This window comes from Pipistrellus hanaki, assembly GCF_964339955.1.
Source record: "Pipistrellus hanaki genome assembly, chromosome: 2".
Classification (NCBI taxonomy): domain Eukaryota; kingdom Metazoa; phylum Chordata; class Mammalia; order Chiroptera; family Vespertilionidae; genus Pipistrellus; species Pipistrellus hanaki.
Genome location: NC_140504.1, coordinates 2,248,170 through 2,269,432, shown reverse-complemented (window position 1 = coordinate 2,269,432; position 21,263 = coordinate 2,248,170). Strand labels below are relative to the sequence as shown.

The 21,263-nt window shown below is 47.9% G+C and overlaps 1 long non-coding RNA gene across 1 annotated transcript; it reads left to right on the top strand.

Annotated features, from left to right (window-relative positions):
• The first annotated feature begins 14,451 nt into the window (after nt 1-14,451).
• On the top strand, nt 14,452-20,631 carry LOC311617295. The gene is made up of 3 exons (XR_014794099.1): nt 14,452-14,571; nt 14,692-14,830; nt 20,124-20,631. It is a non-coding gene; the product is annotated as an uncharacterized lncRNA (long non-coding RNA).
• Nucleotides 20,632-21,263: the final 632 nt, after the last annotated feature.

Genomic DNA, 21,263 nt, shown 5'->3' with positions numbered 1-21,263 from the left:
TGGTGCCTGTTGTTGCCGAATTTGTAACCTTGTGGGGACAGGAAGCAGTACTGGAGGCTTTCTCTGTGCTGGTCATTCTGCTAAGTGCTTGTTCACATGATCTTACTGAAACCCAGCATCATCCTTGGAGGTGAGCAGTATCATTGCTGCTGCTGCTTTTTTTTTTTTTTTTTTAAATATATTTTATTGATTTTTCACAGAGAGGAAGGGAGAGAGATAGAGAGCTAGAAACGTCGATAAGAGAGAAACATCGACCAGCCGCCTCTTGCACACCCCCCACTGGAGATGTGCCCGCAACCAAGGTACATGCCCTTGACCGGAATCGAACCTGGGACCTTTCAGTCCGCAGGCCGACGCTCTACCACTGAGCCACACTGGTTTCGGCAGTATCATCACTTCTTACAGGTCAGCGTGTTGCAGCTTACCATGCTTGTCCAGTTAACTTGCCCAAAGCCACCTGGCTATTGAGTGGGCAAGGGGAGCGTGCCCTGGTTTGACACCAGAGCCTGTGGTTTTTAACCACCATATGAGATAAATAATTACCGATATTGTAGGGGTGGCAGATACCACAGAGAGTGTGCGTTAGTGTCCTGTGGTGCTATGACAAAAATTAGCACAGAACTCGGTGGTTTTATAACAATGCAGATTTTAAGATCTGTAGGTCAGAAATTCAGCGTGGGTCTCACCAGGCTAAAGCAGTTGTAGGCATGATTTCATTCCTTTTGGAGGCTCTAGGACAGCGATTTTCAACTATTTTCATCTCCTAGTGCACAAACTAATTACTATAATACAACGGCACACCAAATATATATATATATATATATATATATATATATTGGGTCGGCAGCTAAGTAATTGCGGGTTTCACACATATATGGCTTCAGTTGAATTTTTAGGTTTGCAGACGTAGTACAAATGTAAAACACATTTTGTTATTTGATAGTTGGCTATTCAGCTGTTAATCAGTAAAAAAAGTTTTTTGATCTGTTTTGTAGTTTTCGTTTGGCGTTCGTTGAAAAATGGAAAATCAAAAGGAACATTTTCATCATATTTTGCTTTTTTATTTCCGCAAAGGGAAAACGCATCGCAAGCTCATAAAAAGTTATGTGCTGTTTATGGTGATGAAGCCTTAAAAGAACGGCAGTGTCAAAATTGGTTTGCCAAATTTCGTTCTGGTGATTTTTCACTCAAAGATGAAAAACGCTCTGGTCGTCCAGTTGAAGTTGATGACGCCCTAATCAAAGCAATAATCAATTCAGACTGTCACAGTACAACACGTGAGATTGCAGAGAAGCTTCATGTATCACATACATGCATTGAAAATCACTTAAAACAACTTGGCTATGTTCAAAAACTCGATACATGGGTTCCTCACGAAATTAAAGAATCACAGTTAACGCAACGCATTAGCAGCTGCGATTTGCTAAAGAAACGTAATGAAAATGATCCATTTTTAAAACGACTGATAACTGGCGATGAAAAATGGGTTGTTTACAACAATATCAAGCGGAAAAGATCGTGGAGCAGGCCAGGTGAACCAACTCAAACAACATCAAAAGCTGATATTCATCAAAAGAAGGTTTTGTTATCAGTTTGGTGGGATTACAAAGGAATTGTCTACTTTGAACTCTTACCACCCAACTGAACGATCAATTCCGATGTCTACATTGAACAACTAACGAAATTAAACAATGCAGTTGAAGAAAAGCGGCCCGAATTGACAAATCGAAAAGGTGTTGTATTCCATCATGACAATGCAAGGCCACACACATCTTTGGTCACTCGGCAAAAATTAATGGAGCTTGGTTGGGATGTTTTGCCACATCCACCATATAGTCCTGACCTTGCACCATCTGATTACTTTTTGTTTCGATCTTTACAAAACTCCTTGAATGGTAAAAATTTCAATAATGATGATGATGTCAAATCGTACCTGATTCAGTTTTTTGCTAATAAAAACCAGAAGTTTTTTGAACGTGGGGTTATGATGCTGCCTGAAAGATGGCAAAAGGTCATTGATCAAAATGGGCAATACAAGAAGATAGAAATCATATCAAGCATCTTCTCAGACCATAGTGGCATAAAACTGGAAATTAATTACAATAAAAATAATCCAAAGAAATCAAATACATGGAGACTAAACAACATGCTATTAAACAAGGACTGGGTTACCAGAGAAATCAAGGAAGAAATTAAAAACATCCTGGCAACAAATGACAATGAAAACACAACAATCCAAAATCTATGGGACACAGCAAAAGCAGTTTTGAGAGGGAAGTTCATATCCTTACAAGCCTATTGCAAAAAACTAGAAAAAATGGTAACAGATGAACTAACTCTACAACTCAAAGAGTTAGAAAAAGAGCAACAAAAAAAGCCCAGTGTAAGCAGAAGGAAGGAAATAACAAAAATCAGAGCACAGATAAATGACATAGAGACCAAAGAAACAATACATAAGATCAACAAAACCAAGAGCTGGTTCTTCGAAAGGATAAACAAGATTGATGGACCTCTAGCCAGGCTAACCAAGAAACAAAGAGAGAGGACCCAAATAAACAAAATCAGAAATGAAAGAGGTGAAATAACAACAGACCCCACCGAAATACAACAGATTGTTACAAAATACTACGAACAACTCTATTCCAACAAACTAAACAACCTGGAGGAAATGGACATATTCCTAGAAAAATACAAACTGCCAAAACTCAATCAGGAAGAATCTAAAAATCTCAATAGACCAGTGACGTGGGAAGAAATTGAAACCGTCATCAAAAAGCTTCCAGCAAACAAAAGCCCAGGGCCAGATGGCTTCACAGGAGAGTTTTACCAAACATTCAAGGAAGAACTAAAACCTATCCTCCTCAGACTATTCCAAAAAATCCAAGAGGAAGGAACACTTCCGAACTCCTTCTATGAAGCCAACATCACCCTAATACCAAAACCAGATAAAGACAACTCAATGAAAGAAAATTACAGGCCAATATCCCTCATGAACATAGATGCCAAAATCCTCAACAAAATTCTAGCAAATCGACTCCAGAAGAACATCACAAAGATCATACACCATGACCAAGTAGGATTTATTCCAGGAATGCAAGGATGGTACAATATCCGCAAATCAATAAACGTGATACATCACATAAACAAATTGAAAGATAAAAATCATATAGTCATATCAATTGACGCAGAAAAAGCATTTGACAAAATCCAACACCCTTTCCTGTTAAAAACTCTTAAAAAAGTGGGAGTACAAGGATCATACCTCAACATAATAAAAGCTATATATGATAAACCCACAGCCAACATTATACTCAATGGGCAAAAACTAAAACCATTCCCTCTAAGAACAGGAACAAGACAGGGATGCCCACTCTCGCCACTCCTGTTTGACATAGTTCTGGAAGTACTAGCCATTGCAATTAGACAAGAGGAGGAAATAAAAGGCATCCAAATTGGAAAAGAAGAAGTAAAGTTATCCTTATTTGCAGATGACATGATATTGTACATAAAAAACCCAAAAGACTCCATTAAAAAACTAATTGACTTAATAAATGAATTTGGCAACGTAGCAGGATATAAAATTAATGCCAAGAAATCCATGGCATTTCTATACACCAATAGTGAAACTACAGAAACAGAGGCTAAAAAAGCAATTCCATTCACCATCGCACCAAAAAAATTAAGATACCTAGGAATAAATTTAACTAAAGAAATAAAGGACCTATTTGCGGAAAACTACACGACACTGAAAAAAGAGATAGAGGAAGATGTAAGGAGATGGAAGAACATACCATGTTCATGGATTGGTAGGATCAACATCATCAAAATGTCCATACTTCCTAAAGCAATCTATAGGTTCAATGCACTCCCCATTAAAATACCAACGACATATTTCACTGACCTAGAAAGAACTCTCCAAAAGTTCATTTGGAACAATAAAAGACCCCGAATAGCCACAGCGATTCTGAGAAAGAAGAGTAAAGTAGGAGGGATCTCAATACCAGACTTCAAACTATACTACAAAGCCACTGTTCTCAAAACAGCCTGGTACTGGCACAAGAACAGACAAATAGATCAATGGAATAGAATTGAGAACCCAGATATCAACCCAAATCACTATGCTCAATTAATATTTGACAAAGGAGGCACGAATATACAATGGAGTCAAGACAGTCTCTTCAATAAATGGTGTTGGGAAAATTGGAAAGACACATGCAAAAGAATGAAACTAGATCACCAACTTACACCATTCACAAGGATAAACTCAAAATGGATACAGGACTTAAACATCAGACGGGAAACCATAAAAATACTAGAAGCATCCACAGGTAGCAAAATCTCAGACGTATGCCAAAATAACTTCTTCACTGATACTGCCCCTAGGGCAATGGAAGCTAAAGAGAAAATAAACAAATGGGACTACTTCAAAATAAAAAGCTTTTTTACAGCAAAAGAAACCATCAATAAAACAGCAAGAAAGCCCACGGTGTGGGAGATCATATTTGCAAATATTACCACTGATAAAGGTTTAATCTCCAACATTTACAGACAGCTTATACAACTAAATAAAAGGAAGATGAATGATCCAATTAAAAAATGGGCAATGGACCTAAACAGAATATTTTCAAAAGAAGACAGAAGGAAGGCCAAAAGGCACATGAAAACATGCTCAAAGTCACTAAGTATCCGAGAGGTGCAAATCAAAACAACAATGCGGTACCATCTCACACCTGTCAGAATGGCCAACATCAACAAATCAACAAACGACAAGTGTTGGCGAGGTTGCGGAGAAAAAGGAACTCTCGTGCACTGCTGGTGGGAATGCAGACTGGTGCAACCACTGTGGAGAACAGTGTGGAGTTTCCTCAAAAAACTGAAAATGGAACTCCCATTTGACCCAGTAATCCCACTTCTAGGAATATATCCCAAGAAACTAGAAACACCAATCAGAAAGGATATATGCACCCCTATGTTCATAGCAGCACAATCTACAATAGCCAGAATTTGGAAACAGCCTAGGTGCCCGTCAGCAGATGATTGGATCCAAAAACTATGGTACATCTACACAATGGAATACTATGCTGCCATAAAGAAGAAGGAATTCTCATCATTTGCAGCAACCTGGATGGAATTGGAGAGCATCATGCTGAGTGAAATAAGCCAATCAACGAAAGAGAAACACCACATGACCTCACACATCGGTGGATGATAAAGATCTTTATAAACTGATGAACCAAGAGACAGATATAGAGAAAGTAAAGCAACAGGCAGACTGTCAAATTACAGTGGGGAGGGTAGGGATATCAGGGGGAGATAATAGATCAACCGAAGGACTTGTATAAATGCATATAAGTACAACCAATGGACATAAAACTATGGGGAGGGAGGGGATGTGTGGGAGGGAGGGAGGGGGGCAATAAAAAAAAAATCAAGAAAATATGTAAAAAATAAATAAATAAATAAATAAATAAATAAATAAATAAAAAAAAAAAACAAAAAAAAAACAAAATGGGCAATACATTACAGAATAAAGTTATTTAGTTCCATGAAAAAATTGTCTTTGATTTTCTTTAAAAAATCCGCAATTACTTAGTTGCCGACCCAATATATATATATATATATATTTTTTTTTTTTCTGATATACAAAATAAGTATAATTTTGACTTATTCGCACATGATTACTCTTGTCATTTTTTATTTGGCAATCTAAGGGAGAAGATTGTCCCTTAATGCCTCTGACCAGAGAGTCAGGTATTGCATGTTTAAAAATCCAGCAGCAGCTAGCGAGCTGGCTTCTCTCTGACCAGTCCTCTGTCCTCCCGGGTCTCTGACCACCAGCCAGGAACATCCCCTGCTTTTAAGGACTCGTGTGATTACATCAGCCCCATGTGGACACCCCGGGCAGTTTCCCCATCTCAGGATTCTCAATCACATCTGCGTAGTCCTGCTTGCCATGTGAGGTAAAATAATCAGGTCCAACGATTCGATATCTTTGGGGGCATCATTCTACTGACCGTGCTGTAGGGAGTGCACCAAGGGAGCAAATGGAGGTGGAGGGATTGCTCAGGCTTCCTGGGGGGGTCAGGCACCCCACACTGAGGGCTGAGCAGGTGTGATTCCCTGCAGAACCGCCGGGCTGGGGTCGTAGCAGGTCCGAGGAGAGGCCTGGTGGGGTCAGTGGCCTTTCTGCAGCTGGAGCGGTGGCAGCGGCCAGGTCCAGAGGAACATGCCTGGCAGGCAGGGTGGGCTCCGTCATGATCGTGGGAGGAAAGGGCAGTAGCTGCCAGGGTCACGTAGCAGACACGATGGACTGGATTTTCAGATCCTGGGCTGCTGTGCCGAGCAGGGTTTGTAGGGAGCGGGAGTGGAGCATTTAGGAGGGCACCCTATGGCTCAGGTGGCACCATTAGGAGGGCACCCTGATGGCTCAGGTAGCAGACGTTGGGGGCCTGGGCCAGGAAGGCGCTCTGCCGGCGGAGGGAGGCCGGGCTGGGTGCCTGCGGGATGTGGAGGCAAGGAACAGACTTGTAGGTTTCTAGGTGGGGCCGCTGGGTGGGGCCTTCATGCTGACACGATGGCCGCTGCAGGAAGGCCAGGCTTGACCGGAGCCGTGGTCAGAGCCAGTGGCTGCAGAAGGAGCAGTCACATTAACAGAAGAAATTCTGCTTAGGGACCAGAGGCCAGAGCTGCGTGGGCAGAGCCATGGCCGCGGTGGACAGAATCACCCATTGGGGCTCTTCTGATTATTTGTAAAGCCCACAGTGCTTCAGGGGGCCACGTGCATGCGGTTGGCATGTCTTCTGGAAACTATGCTGACCAATGGTCCTGATGGTTCGGTTCGATTCAGGGCAGCAGGTTTGTGGTATTTCAGCCTGTCCATCGTGACCACTTGATTCTTCCCCCTCGGTTCACTTGACTCTCCTGCTCTCTGCCTGGGAGTCTGGTCTGTGGACGCAGTGACAGCCCTTGCTCTTTAAGAAGACCCATTTGGGTTTTCAGTAAATACATACAGCGATGCACGTTTCAACAAAATTAACGTCGTGCAAACTGAAGATCTTTGGGAAATATGTTTTGGTATGAGTCAATTATGGGATTAATCAAGAAAAGAAGAAAAACACCCACAGTGCACCCTGGGATCACAGAATTGTGTGCAGGCACGCTGGTCTGTTCACCCTGGGACGGCCACTGTCTCACACTGGGGTGGGGGGAGGGGAAATTTTGGGTGCCCAGTCTCCCTGGAGACTTCCGTTTGCACCTTCCTTCAGCCTGTTTCAGAGGTTCTCCAGCTTCGGCAGCGTAAGAATGACCACACGGGTCCCAGGCTGAGTTCCCCATGTAACAGTCTGCGGACGCTAACCTTTGCCTTGGCTGCTGACTGCAGCACATGCTCCCCATGTGGACGGGTGGGACGCAGGGCCCCGTGGGGCTGTGACAAAGCTGACGTTGGGAGGTGTTTCGGCAGCTGCCCCAGCGGAAGGCTGAGCTTAGAGGGAGCTGCTCTGTGACACTGACCACACCGCTAGGAGATGGGGAGCACTTTGGTCGTTTCCAGTGAACAGACCGCGGGAGAGCAGAACAGCGGGACTTTCACGTTAACTGTCACCGTCAGTGCCAGCCTGCGGGCACCTAGGATGCGTGCGGAGCGGTTCCGTGCCATGTGCAGGGCCATGAGCGTCACCGAGGGCCGTGCCGGCAGAGCCTGTGTGATTTCATCATGTGATTTGTGCCGGCAGAGCCTGTGTGATCTGTACAGCCGGGTGCTGGCACCCACACTGCTCCTGGCACACAGAGTGTCAGGCCCGACCAGGCCCCGCTTCCAAGCTGTCACTCCCCGTCACACCACCACCTGCCATTTCAGATGCATTAATTAGAAATTCTGTGACTTTGTGTCATCTTCGTTATATTTATTTTCAATGTTTTATTAAAATATATTTTTATTGACTTCAGAGAGGAAAGGAGCGGGAGAGAGAGAGGAACATCAGTGATGAGAGGAAATTGATCGCCTGCTTCCTGCACGCCTCACACTGGGGATGGAGCCCACAACCCAGCCTGTGCCCCTGACCGGGAATCGAACCCTGAGCTCCTGGTTCATAGGTTGATGCTGAGCCACGCTGGCCGGGCAGCAGCCACTTTACAGTCACACTGTCACCTGCCATGTTCAAATGCATTTATTAATTTGACATTTTGTGGCTTTGTATTATTTTGGTTATATTTACTTTCACTGCTATTGTAGTTTATAGTTAGGGAAGAACTCTAAGCTGAGGGAATCTATTCTCAGGTTCTGGTGGGTTGATCGTTAAGAAACATCATAATTTAAACCCTGCGGGTGAAATGCTTTTGGCGGTGAATAAAAGTCACCTTGGGGTGCAGAGTCCAGGCTTCCTTCACACACTGGGCACGCCGGGCCTGGAAGATAAACTGATGATGAATGTGGGGATTTTTTCTATAAAAGGGTCTATGTCTTGCTCACCTTGATGGAATATCACCGTTATGCTGTTTCTAAGCAGAAGGAGAAAGAGTGAAGCTGCATGTGTGTGGGAGCCAGCTCCGTGGGGAATGGCACCAACTGGAAGTGAAATCCTTGTTCCTTCTGTGGTGTCCAAAGCGCTGACTCACAGTGCCAGATCCCTGTGGAAATCTTCGTGCGTCTGTAACAGGTTTTCTATTCAATACATGATAAAGTCCACTTAGTAAAAAATCCCACCTGCACCCTAAGCAGTTTCGCTCAGTGGATAGAGCGTCCGCCTGCGGACTGAAGGGTCCCAGGTTCGATTCCAGTCAAAGGCATGTACCTTGGTGCAGGAGGCAGCTGATCGATGTTTCTCACTCTATCCACGTCCCCCAGTGAAAAAGGCCAAGTTCCTGGACGCAGGGCCGGTGCACGTGGCCATCTGCAGACTCCAGTCTTTGGAAAGCGACCCTGCCTCCCTCCCACTCCTTGACTTTCCACGGCCTCTCGGTGACTTCCGCTGGTCACCACCGTCCACTCCAGGACCCGTGTCCAGGGTTATGGTGGGTGTGTGTCTTCAGACCAAGCCCCTCCCTCCCACAAGCCAAGCCATCCCGTGGGCCCCTCGGGGGGATTCTGGGTGAGTGCCGATGGATTGTCGTTTGAAGATGGATGTTCTGTTATAAACCCCACAGGCAGTGCTAGCCAGGAAAGCAGGTTTGGGTTGGTTGTTGGGGTAGAGGGTCACAGTGCGTTCCAGTCTTTATGGGAAAAGCCCAGTGCCAAAACCTGGCAGGCGGGGTTTGAGCGCATGGAGGAGCTGGGAGTGGGACTGGAATGCGGGATTAGGTACAGTCGGATGCTCTGGAGCCTGCGATGCTCACGGGCTGTCCCAGCCATGTGACCTTTCCCGGCATCTCCATTCCCTAATGAAACATCTGTGACATCTGCCATTGCATTTATCTTCCGCATTTCCTTCCCGGCCATTGTCTCGCATTCTCTGCTACTTCATTAGTAATGATTTTCCTGACAGTTCCCTGAACGTCCTCTGCATCCAGGTGGGGGAGATGGATTTCTAACTAATCTTTTCTGGCACAGACATGGTTCACGCGGGAGGCCACCTCTTCTCTCTGTTTTCCATTTGTTTTCCTCCGTGTTATCTGACGTCAGCTTGTCAGGACAAATTTCAGTGGCGAGGGAGCAATAATGGCCCCGTGATATGGAAAGATGGGGAAGGATCGTTTTTTAATTCAGTGGACAGATGCTTCACTTCCTGCGTCTGAAATAGTTAGCCCGGCGCCGCCGCCTCCGGCAGACAGGCCGTGGACATGGCCGTGGACCCAGCCCTCTTCCGAAAGCGGGCTCTGCACCCAGTGACGTGGGCGTGCTGGCTTCTCAGCTGTGGCTCCCCGAGGCAGTGCCCACGGCCCCTCCTGTGATGCTGACCTTGTCCCCCGCCCGCACCCTCTCTCTGACCCTCACTAGAACCCTCTCAGGCCGTGCCTGCCCCCTCCTGGTGAACGGGAGCTTGTAGTGGCTTGACTCTTTTTAAAAAATCCATTTCGAAACCCACGTGGAGACCAGCGTGACCAGCTCTCCAGAACCCCAGGCCCAGTATGCACCACGGCCACGGCCACGGCCACGGGACCGTGGCCATCGCCATTTCCCTCCCACAGAGGCGGAGGCTCCCGGGGATTACAGCGCCAGGAACCTGCGCCCATGCGGGTGGGGAGGCTGAGCTGCTGCGGCTGCAGACGGACCTCGGCGTCCAAGAGGCGAGCGGGATGGGAGTCCGAGCTCCAGAGGGTGGCGGTGGGCTTTCCTGGTGTCACCCCCTCTGTGGCTCTAGTTTGCCTGTCCATCAGAGCGTCACCCTTCTGTGGGTCCCTGCTGCTCTGTGTCTTTTTTTTTTTTCTTGTTTGTGAAACCTAGGGAGAGCATGCTTTTTATTTATTTATTTTATTTTTTAAAATATATTTTATTGATTTTTTACAGAGAGGAAGAGAGAGAGATAGAGAGTTAGAAACATCGATGAGAGAGAAACATTGACCAGCTGCCCCCTGCACACCCCCACTGGGGATGTGTCTGCAACTAAAGTACATGCCCCTGACCGGAATTGAACCCAAGACCTTTCAGTCTGCAGGCTGACGCTCTATCCACTGAGCCACACCGGTTTGGCATGGAGAGCATGCTTTTTAAATTTTTATTTCAAAGTGGAGAAGTTTTCCTTCTTCCGCCATCCTTTGTGTGTGTGAGTGAGAGAGAGAAGGAGAGAGAGGGAGAGAGAGAGAGATGGATCCCAGTTAGTCACAATTCTTTTAAAAATGTCTATATAGGCACAAGGCACGTAACGACAAAGGGAAGGACGCAGGCCGGACAGGTGCCCTCCTTCCTGTTGCGGAAATCCGGGGACGCTGTGCGTGACTTTTCGGGATGGAGGTTGGCCGGTGTGGGAGTCAGAAACCTGGACTTGACCTCTGCGGCCCCCAGAGACTGGCTTCTGTGTCCTGTCCTGTAAAAGGGAGAGGCTGCCTGAGAGGTTTCTACAGTGGCCTCGGCTCTGGCCTTCTGCACGCTGTGTGATGACCGTGATAAACACTGCATGCGGCTCAGGTCCCGGCCACGGAGCCCCCAGGAGGACCCGCTGCGGGGGCAGCGTGGGGAGGCGGGCGTGTGGCCGGGCAGGTGAGTGGCCGGGCCCGTGGGCCGCTCTGGAAGGGTGTCTCTGCCCGGGCCCCGCTCCACGGGGGACAAGGGCACGGTTCGAGCCAGAGGGGGAGATTTCTCTTCGCCTGAGCCAGAGATTGGCTGCTATTATCAGACACTAATGGCCCTGATAAGGGTAATCAGATAGCCTGCAGAGCGGGCTCCGCGCTAAGTAACCTGCGCCCTCCCCGCAGGAGACGGGCAGCAGGACGTGCTGGGATGGATTCTGTTCTCTGTAAATTTTTAATCAGCTCAAAAATTTTCATGAACAATTTACCCCTTCCTCCCTCCTCCACCCTTTTACTTGGCTTCTTTTGACCTTGACCTGAAGTGGAAATGAGACCACACACACACACACACACACACACACACACACGTATATATGTACAGTATATGTGTACACACATATGCATAAATATGTATATGCAACATATAGAATAAACCTATCTATGAAATAATGATCAACTGCTAAGGGAAATTTTGCATAAATCACAGACTTTTCACGGCTGTGGGGTGTGAGGCTGTGTAGATGAGCTTTCTTCAGCCCAGCATGTATGTTTTGTAAAACTGAACCTCAGGATTTTAAATATCCAGTTTCCGTTGCCTATCACATCTCTGTGGCCGTGAGGGGTGATGGCCAGCCAGGAGGGACTCTCTGACCCCCGGGCGGGGTGGACGCTGACATTTCAGTGTTCCCCCGATGGCGATGCCTCCCTGCCTGTCCAGTGGCCGGGACCCCACGCCCGCCTGTCCCTGGGCTGGGGATGTCTCACGGACACCGAAGCCGCCATCCACCCTCACTGCCCGTCCTCCGCTGGACTCACGTCAGGGTGCGTGGCTGTCAGGACGTTTTCTCCCCCGGCTGTTCCGCCAGCTTCAGCTCTGGGCAGCGTCCCTCCTGGTCAGCGGAGACCAGGGAGCCCCTGGGACCAGACACGGAGGTGGAGCGGACTCTGGGGCGTAGTTTCCACAGCCCTTGCAGAAGGACCATGGGTGGAGCGGGTTTGGCAGGAGACCCCCCAGAGTGCAGGCCTGATGTCCCCTCTGCCCCGACGTGACCGCCGCCGGGCACGCCCGTCCCGGCTGAGCGTTCGCGCGGGAGCAGCGTCCCCAGGCCCCCAGGCGGCGGCGTTCCTGAGGGCCAGCTGGCAGCCGCCGGGAGGAGGGAGCCGGGGACGCGGGAGAGAGTGTTTAAGCACAAAAGGGAATCGGCGGCTGAGGCGCCCGAGCTCTGCAACAACTTGGCGTCGTGCTCAGAGGCTTAATTTCAAGAGACATTGATCCCCGATGGCGGCGGTAATGCTCTGATAAGTCCCGCCCGTGCTTTGTGCTAAGGCGGAGTTAATCAGGGCTCCCGAGGCCTGTGATGCGCTGGAGCAAGCACACTCCGGGACCCGCCGGTGCCAGCGGGGGCTCCCGGGGGGAGGAGGGAGGCGGGAGGGGGCACCTCTCCGGGCCCTATGCTCATCATCTTTAAACGAAGGGCAATGCCTGCTTTGTCAGCTTCACAAAGTTCTTGTGAGGATCGAATGGGATCATGGCTGTGGAAGTGCGGTATGAGATTGTGGTGATCTGCCCTAGCTGGTGTGGCTCAGTGGATAGAGTGTCGGCCTGCAGATTCAACAGTCCCAGATTTGATTCCAGTCAAGGGCATGTACTTGGTTTCAGGCATATCTCCAGTGGGGACTGTGCAGGAGGCAGCTGATCGATGTTTTCCTCTCATCGATGTTCTAGCTCTCTATCCCTCTCCCTTCCTCTCTGTAAAAAAATCAATAAAATATATTTAAAAAAAAAAAGATTGTGGTGATCTGTGAGCTGCCATTGTTTCGTGGTAGATGTAGTGTTGGAAGTCGGAGCAGGGAGCCAAAGCTAACATCTGCCGAGAGACGCGCACACAGGCCTTTCCCGTGTGTAGTCATGTGGGGGCGGGGCCTGATCTGACTCACAGCATCTCTGATCCATGTGTTATTGAGCCAGAGACACACAATCCACACTGAAGCAGCCACGGGGGCATGTGAACAGGAGACCGGAGGAGACTGTGGGTGAGGTGTTTGAACGGGAGCTCTCTCAGGTGTGGGTGACGCTGTGGGTGGAGCGCAGGCTGAAACGAGGGACAAGAGCTCGCGTGCTGAGTGACTGAGAGAGAAAAGCCTTCTTGGTCCGGTGGGCCTCTTTGTTGAGGTTCCGCTGGTGCTGGGTACCTGGGCAGTGGCTGGAGTCCCTGGCTGGAGCTGGACATCTCCAGGAAGGTGGGCGGTCACCTCTCATCATCTCATGGTCTGTCTGCTCACGCATGTGTATAAGCAAAGTGTACCCCTGCACCGCCCAGTACGCATAGTTAAGAGTATAGATAATGTATTTTGAAAAAGTGAACTGTCTACTAATATGTCTTAAGTATATTTATGTCATCCTACATAATAAAATAGTAATATGCAAATTGACCATCGCTCCAACACACAAGATGGCTGCCCCCATGTGGTCAAAGATGGCTGCCTCCATGTGGACACAAGAGGGCCGCCACAAGATGGCCAGCAGGAGATGTTAGTTGGGAGGAATCAGGCCTGCTAGGGAGGGCAGTTAGGGGTGACCAGGCTGGCAGAGGAGGGAAGTTGGGGGCAACCAGGCCTGCAGGGAGCCATCCTAGGGGTGACTAGGCTTGCAGGGGAGGATAGTTAGGGGCAAACAGGCTGGCAGGGGAGCAGTTAGGTATCAATCAGGCTGGTGGGGGAGTGTTAGGGGTGATCAGGCAGGCAGAAGTGGTTAGGGGCAATTAGGAAGTCAGGCAGGCAGATGGGAGCCAGCAGTCCTAGATTGTGAGAGGGATGTCCGACTGCCCATTTAGGCCCAATCCCACGTAGGATTGTCCCTAAACGGGGAAACAGACATCTCTCGAGGGGTCCCAGATTGGAGAGGGTGCAATCTGGGCTGAGGGACACCCCTCTATCCACCCCTGCAGAATTTCGTGCACCGGGCCTCTAGTAATAAAATACTAAAGAAACGATTCACACAGTTCTAGCCTCAAAACCTCTAAAAAACTCTGCTTGACGACGGTACAAGGAAGCGGGCCATCTGCTAAGGGAGCAGCAATGGAAGATGCCTACGCAGCACCTCTTTGACCCGAAGTCTGAGCCATCCAGCTCCATCCGGATTGGCGTTTGGCTGCTGGAAATGCTTGGCAGGGTGGAGTGTTGTGGTTTCATTTGATCTCTCGTCATATTAGGCTCCTGATTCCTGGCCCCCCGCCCCCGCCGCCCCGAACTATAGGGCCTCAGATTTGGTGGGCCCCGCCCGGATTCCAGCACTGACTGGGCTTTTGTGTTCCGCTCAGAGCGGGGGATTGTTTGGACAAATAATTCATACCTCTGATGGGAAGGGAAGGGGTGTTTCAGGAAGGCGATGATCTGTTCGTGTGCCAGGTATGGGGGCCCAGGCCCCCGTGTACCGTGCATTAGCCTGTCCATTAGGGGAGCTGCCCTTTATGGGATGGTAGCTGGCTGTTGGTTGGAAGACTAAAAGTGGCTCTAAATTTTTCACAGCTGTGGCAGGAGAGAGGAGATGACACAGCCCGGGAGCGGCTGGAGTGGTGAGCAGTGACCGATCCCGTTCCTCGCCCAGCCCATCCCCTAAGAACCACCGTTTCCTCCATCCCTCTGGCCAGGCCGGCCCGGGCATGAGGTAAGGTGGGCGGGGCCTCCCTGTTAAGACAGAAGGGCCTCAGAATGCCTCTCTTCTACATTCTCACTCTCTTTTCCTTGCATGTCCCCACAAATATAGAGACATTAGCCCAGAGGTGGGTGGGAGGGAGGGCAGAGGGACCTAGGCAGGTGAAGGTAGCATACCTCCACAGAGAAATGCCTCAAAGAGGGTCTGGGCGTCTTATGGCCAACGAGGACATTGGTTAGGTCCGTGGTCGACAAACCACGGCTCATGAGCCACATGCGGCTCTTTGGCCCCTTGAGTGTGGCTCTTCTACAAAATACCACGTGTGGGCACGCACGTACAGTGGGATTAAAACTTGGTGGCCCATGCGAGGAAGTTGGTTTTCGTCTGGGCGAGTCTATTTTGAAGAAGTGGCGTTAGAACACTCAAGGGGTCAAAGAGCCGCATGTGGCTCGCGAGCCGCGGTTTGCCGACCCCTGGGTTCGGTGGTTGTGGAGGGCTCCGTGAAGGGCAGGTAGCCGTGGAGATGGGAAGGAGTTGGAAATTAGGACAAACATCACCCAGTTCATGATGTACATAGGCCAAGGCCTTTTCACATTTTTTTTTTTAAACCAGAAGAACCACTGACAAGCTCTCCGGAGTCCTTGTGCTCCCAGAATAAAGGGCTGGCGGGCCGGGAGACTTTCCACAGGGCGCAGTGGGTCCCAGCACGCACACTCCTGCACCAGATCGGCCTACGCACCACACACAGCTCCTTCTCTCTCTCCATCTCCCTCGCTGTAGCGATTGGTCTCGGCGTTGCTTGGAAGCAGTTTGTGCAGTGATCGTATCGAGCACCTTTCTGCAAACAGGACGATCTATTCTACAGTGGCTGCTTTCCAGTTTTTTTAACAATCCGTCCTTTTTCTCTTTGTCAGCGGAAAGCTTATTTTGACAGGCGGTGGGGGGTTGTGAATTGATATTATCCTAGCGAAATGCAAATAATTCATGACGCGCATGTCTGAATCACGAGGACAAAGCCGATCGGCACACGGTTCTGGTCCGTCCCAGCGGCTTTGTCTGGACGGCGGTCTGTGTGAGCGGAGCGGTTCGATGGAGTGTATAAACGAGAAATGATGGTTTCAATGCTGTCAGCTTGGTTTGTCTAAAAGAAGCGGTTCTTTACAAAGTGAGATGTTCTTTGGGCCTGAGGAGGAAATAAACAACACTTAAAAGTTACCCCCAGCCGAAACTGGTTTGGCTCAGTGGATAGAGCGTCGGCCTGTGGACTGAAAGGTCCCAGGTTCGATTCCGGTCAAGGGCATGTACCTTGGTTGCGGGCGCATCCCCAGTGGGGGGTGTGCAAGAGGCAGCTGATCGATGATCTCTCTCATCGATGTTTCTAACTCTCTATGCCTCTCTCATCCTCTCTGTAAAAAATCAATAAAATATATTACAAAAAAAAATTCCCCCTCAAATCCAACAAGTCCAGCTGTTTGCGGTTTCCTTCAATCCCAGGCTCTTCTATCAGTAATGAAAAATTTGGAGGCTGTTAATGAGCATGAGGTCAGCATTATATCACTTGTTTCTAAGGAGGGAAGGGGGACTTCTTCCCTTGGGTAGGATGTAGAAAGTCTTGGCCAATGCTCTTGCTATAATAAATTAAAAAACAGCCGAAACCGGTTTGGCTCAGTGGTAGAGCGTCGGTCTGCGGACTGAAGAGTCCCGGGTTCGATTCCGGTCAAGGGCATGTACCCTGGTTGCGGGCACATCCCCGATAGGGGGTGTGCAAGAGGCAGCTGGTCGATGTTTCTCTCTCATCAACATTTCTAGCTCTCTATCTCTCTCCCTTCCTCTCTGTAAGAAATCAATAAAATATATTAAAAAACAACAACAACAACAACAACACACCTATGAATTTATAGGCACAAGAGTGCTAGGAGAGGAATTAGGACTAACTAACGTAAACTCTCAGGAGAGAAACCTCCAGGGTTACCTGGTGGTGGTTAGCCGTTCTCCACCCCACTGGCATTTCCCAATTCTGGGTGTAAGGTGAGAAAACAAGGCCCCTTTCTGAGAGGAGAGAGCCTGCACCAGACACGTGGCCAGGGACCCCACGAGGACACCTTTACTTTGGAGCTGCCTTGTGTGGAGGATAGAGAGCTAATTTGAAAACCTCCCAAGGTCAAAACGAAAACTCTCAGAATCTTCCAGGACCATGAAGACCAAGGTCCTGCCAGGATCTCAATAAAAGGCTAGGACGTCCGTGCCATGGCAATAAAGGAACAGCAGAAGCATAATGAAGCTTGCTAAACCCAGTCCATTTCCATCTCAACACCTTATTGGATTGAAGTGATTTGTCCTTCACAGTGTCTACCTAGGAGAGGAGAGAGAAGTTCTCTCTGATGGAAAGTAAAACCATATAGGGTCAGTATCTTTTTAAATTTTTTCTTGTCTAGTAAACAATTAAAAAATTACAATCATGCAAATAGGTAAGACAGCATGACTGATAATCAAGGAAAACAACACATAATATAAGAAGACCCATGGATGACCAGTTATTGGAATTAGCAGCCACGGAGTTAAAATATGCATGATTCATGTGTGCAAAATAGAGGAAAAATGAATAAGAGAGATAAAAGGATGGGTAATTGCACCAAATAATTGAAATCTATAAAGAATCAAATAGATATCCTAAAGTGGGAAAATACAGGGAGGAGCAAACGTATGTTTACAATTGTGAGTATGCCAAACACAGAGTTTATTCTTATATTTATTAAATTATTTTCTATATGAACAACTGTAAACCTACTTTTGCCCAGCCCTGTACAATATCTGAAATGAAGAATATATGGAGCTTAATAGTTGACTGGAAATAGCCGTACATAAGATTAGGGAATTGGAAGGCAAGTCCACAGCACTCAAGTTCCGACATAACGGTAGATATGGGAGACCCACGTGGAATATGATAAAAGGTCTGATATACACAGAACGCACAGGGTGAATGAAGAGATATTTTCCAATGATAATGGCTGAGAGTTTCACCCAACCGAATCCTTAGATTCAAGGAACCTCCAGCAATGGCAACGCAAAGAGAGCCGTGGGGGACACGTCACAGTAGAACAGTGAAGACCAAAGTACAAAGTTACATCTTGAAAACAGCAGGAGAAAGATATTACTGTTAAAGGAGCCACCTCTGCGCCCTGGCTGCAGGGAAAGCTTGTAAATCGAGCTTGTGTCGAGGGGAAGCAGTATCTAAAGGAGGAACTATGGACAGCGAGGCTCCGGGAGCCGCAGTGCGGGGTCTCAGGGCAGCAACAACGCTGAGGCTGGGAGCCCAGGCCTGTTGGCTGCTGAGCACAAGTGCTGCTCTGAACTGTCTGTCCTTCACTCGGTCCCTCCTGGCTCTCTGTGAGACACCCGGTACGTAAGACTGTGGGAGGAGGCCGCTACTTCTGATCGGTGCCTCAGGACGGCCAGGCCAGGGTGTGGGAGAGAGAGGGCGCAGGAAGGCACTATCTGTGGTGGTGACGCCCTTGCTGTGCTCTGGCCGCCAGCCCGGGAGCTGTCCCGTAGACTTCCACGTCGGTTGGTTGACTTGCAGCTCCTCCATCTCACGTACCTTCCCTTCCCATCAGCGGGCTGTGTGTGAACAGGGTTCAACAGACAAAAATTAAAAGAAAAATCTAGCTACCTAAGAGTTAACAAGTGGACTGAGGGATAATGCATTCTTTATGTTCAATAGTAAAACAAAGCCCATTCCAGATTTAAAAAAATATATGTGTGGTCCTAGCTGGTTTGGCTCAGTGGAAAGGGCGTCGGCCTGAAGACTGAAGGGTCCCAGGTTTGATTCTGGTCAAGAGCACATGCCTGGATTGCTGACTTGATCCCCAGTAAGGGGCATGCAGGAGGCAGCTGATCAATGATTCTCTCTCATTATTGATGTTTCTATCTCTCTCTCCCTCTCTCTTCCTATTTGAAATCAATAAAAATAAATTAAAAAAATGTATGAGTAGTCCACCATGGGATCTGGTTGTGTACATGCTTATTTTAACCCACACCCACAGCACAATTTGAAATGTGATAAATTCATGTTTTAGATTATGCAGATAATATGGGGCCATTTTGGGGAGAGAGACTTTCAAACGAGTGGGTTTCACTCTGCCGGCCTTCTCAATAGGATGACCACGGTGCAGAGCCTGCCTTCAGAGTGCTTCCCAAGGGCTCCCGACTCCCTCCCCTCAGCCCGCGCAGGTGACACAGGAGGGCCGGGGCAGGCCGAGAGAGGGCCTGGTATTATGTACCAAGGGGATGCTCTGCTTTCTCGTTTTTATTCTTAGTGTATTATCTTTTTATTTTGGTTTCTGTAGTTTATCTAGGTGTAGGCAGGGGGATTAGAGGATTCTGTCAATAAACCATTGGTTAGCCCTAACGGGTTTGGCTCAGTGGATGGAGCGTCGGCCTGTGGACTGAAGGGTTCCAGGTTCGATTCTGGTAAGGACATGTACCTTGGTTGCAGGCACATCCCCAGTAGAAGCTGTGCAGGAGGCAGCTGATGGATGTTTCTCTCTCATCAATGTTTCTAACTCTCTATCTTTCTTCCTTCCTCTCGGTAAAAAAAAAAAAAAAAAAAAAAAAAAAAAAAAAAAAATCAATAAAATATATTAAAAAAATAAACCATTGGCTATTTGTCAGTCTCTCAACAAATATACTTATGATCATAATGATCAACTTAGTGTGTTCGATGTCAGACCTATATATTTGTGTGTTTTTTTTTATTCCTATCTGGTTGCCTAATGGCATAATATGCTGCTTTTCGTAGACATTGATACCAAACCAATAACAGCTGTCAATTAAAAGAAGTTTTCTGAGATGAAAGCATAAAAAAATCATTGGAGGAATAGTTACCATAAACTGGTTCTCTGGGTTTAATTCATGGCGAGAGTGTCTCTGATCTGTAACATACCAGACGCATGTTTTTTCTCTCAGGGTCAGTCTCAGAAGGCTGTGGAAGGCATTGTCTTGAATGAACTTCTTTCAATAGGGAAGTCTCTCTGCCCTCTACTTCCTTTTATTGTCTTACTAGAGGCCCGGTGCATGAAATCCGTGTAAGAGCAGGCCTTCCATCCCCTGGCTGCTGTCACCGGCTTCCTTCTGGCACCCGGACCCGGGCTTCCTGCAGCCTCGGCTTCGTCTGGAAGGTTGTCTGGAAGGACGGCTGGTCGAATTAGCATATTATGCTTTTATTATTATGGATTATTATAGGGTTTTGGTTGGGTTGAACAAGAGAGACAGGGATTGAATAATTGTTATTGTCACGCATTTCTAGGGCACCAAGAGCAGAGCTTGTTTCAGTCAGAGGAATAGACTGCCTGAGGCCCTCTTTACCATCCTTCAGCCCTGTCCGCGGGCAGAGAAGTGAGCACATGTCAATCAGAAGCAAGCACCAGCCCGTCAATGCGTCTGACCATGAAAGTCTCTGCTCTTCCGATGGCTGCCTGATCTATAGGGTTCTCTGAGTGGCACATCATTCCCATGCTCCTCATGGTTCAACGTCCTGAGCATCGATAACACATTGTTTTTACCTAAAGTAATTCTCAACTGTGCAACTTGAAAGTGATTATTTTAATCAAGATTAAAAAAAAAAAACCCCAAAACTTTTCATTGGTTTGTCCAGAGTGGATCAGTGGTTGAGTGCCAACCCATAAACCAGGAGGTCACGGTTCGATTCCTGGTCAGGATACATGCCTTGGTTATGGGCTCGATCCCCAGTGTGGGGTGTACAGGAGGCAGCTGATCCATGATTCTTTCTCATCATTGATGGTTCTCTCTCTCTCCCTCTCTCTTCCTCTCTGAAGTCAATAAAAATATATTTTTAAAAAAACAATCAAAAAATTAAAAAAATATATTTTATTGATTTTTTTACAGGGAGAGGGATAGAACGTTAGAAACATCGATGAGAGAGAAACATGGATCAGCTGCCTCCTGCATACCTACTACTGGGAATGTGCCCACAAGCAAGGTACATGCCCTTGACCGGAATTGAACATGAGACCTTTCAGTCTACAGGCCTATGCTCTATCAACCCAGCCAAACCGGGTAGGGCCCATAAAACTTTTTATTGAAGTGGTTATAGGCACAGATAAGCACCCACATTACAAGTCTACCATGACTGTTAGAAGACCAGTGAGTTTTCCTAAAATGACCACCAGTGTAACCAACTCTAGATCAAGGCATAGAGCCTCAGCCACACCCACACACCCTCCTGGAGCCACGGTTCAGTCTCCCCATGGCCTCTCCCATGCATCCCCACGACCCTGACTTTCAACAGCAGGTTTGCGTGTTCTGTGTCTGTCCTGTCTGTACATGGAGTCACACAGCGCGTATTGCTTTGTGCTGGCTGCTTTTGCTCAGCATTACAGACGTGAGGCCCTCTCGCTGCGCGGGTGTCTGGTAGCTACTCCCGGGG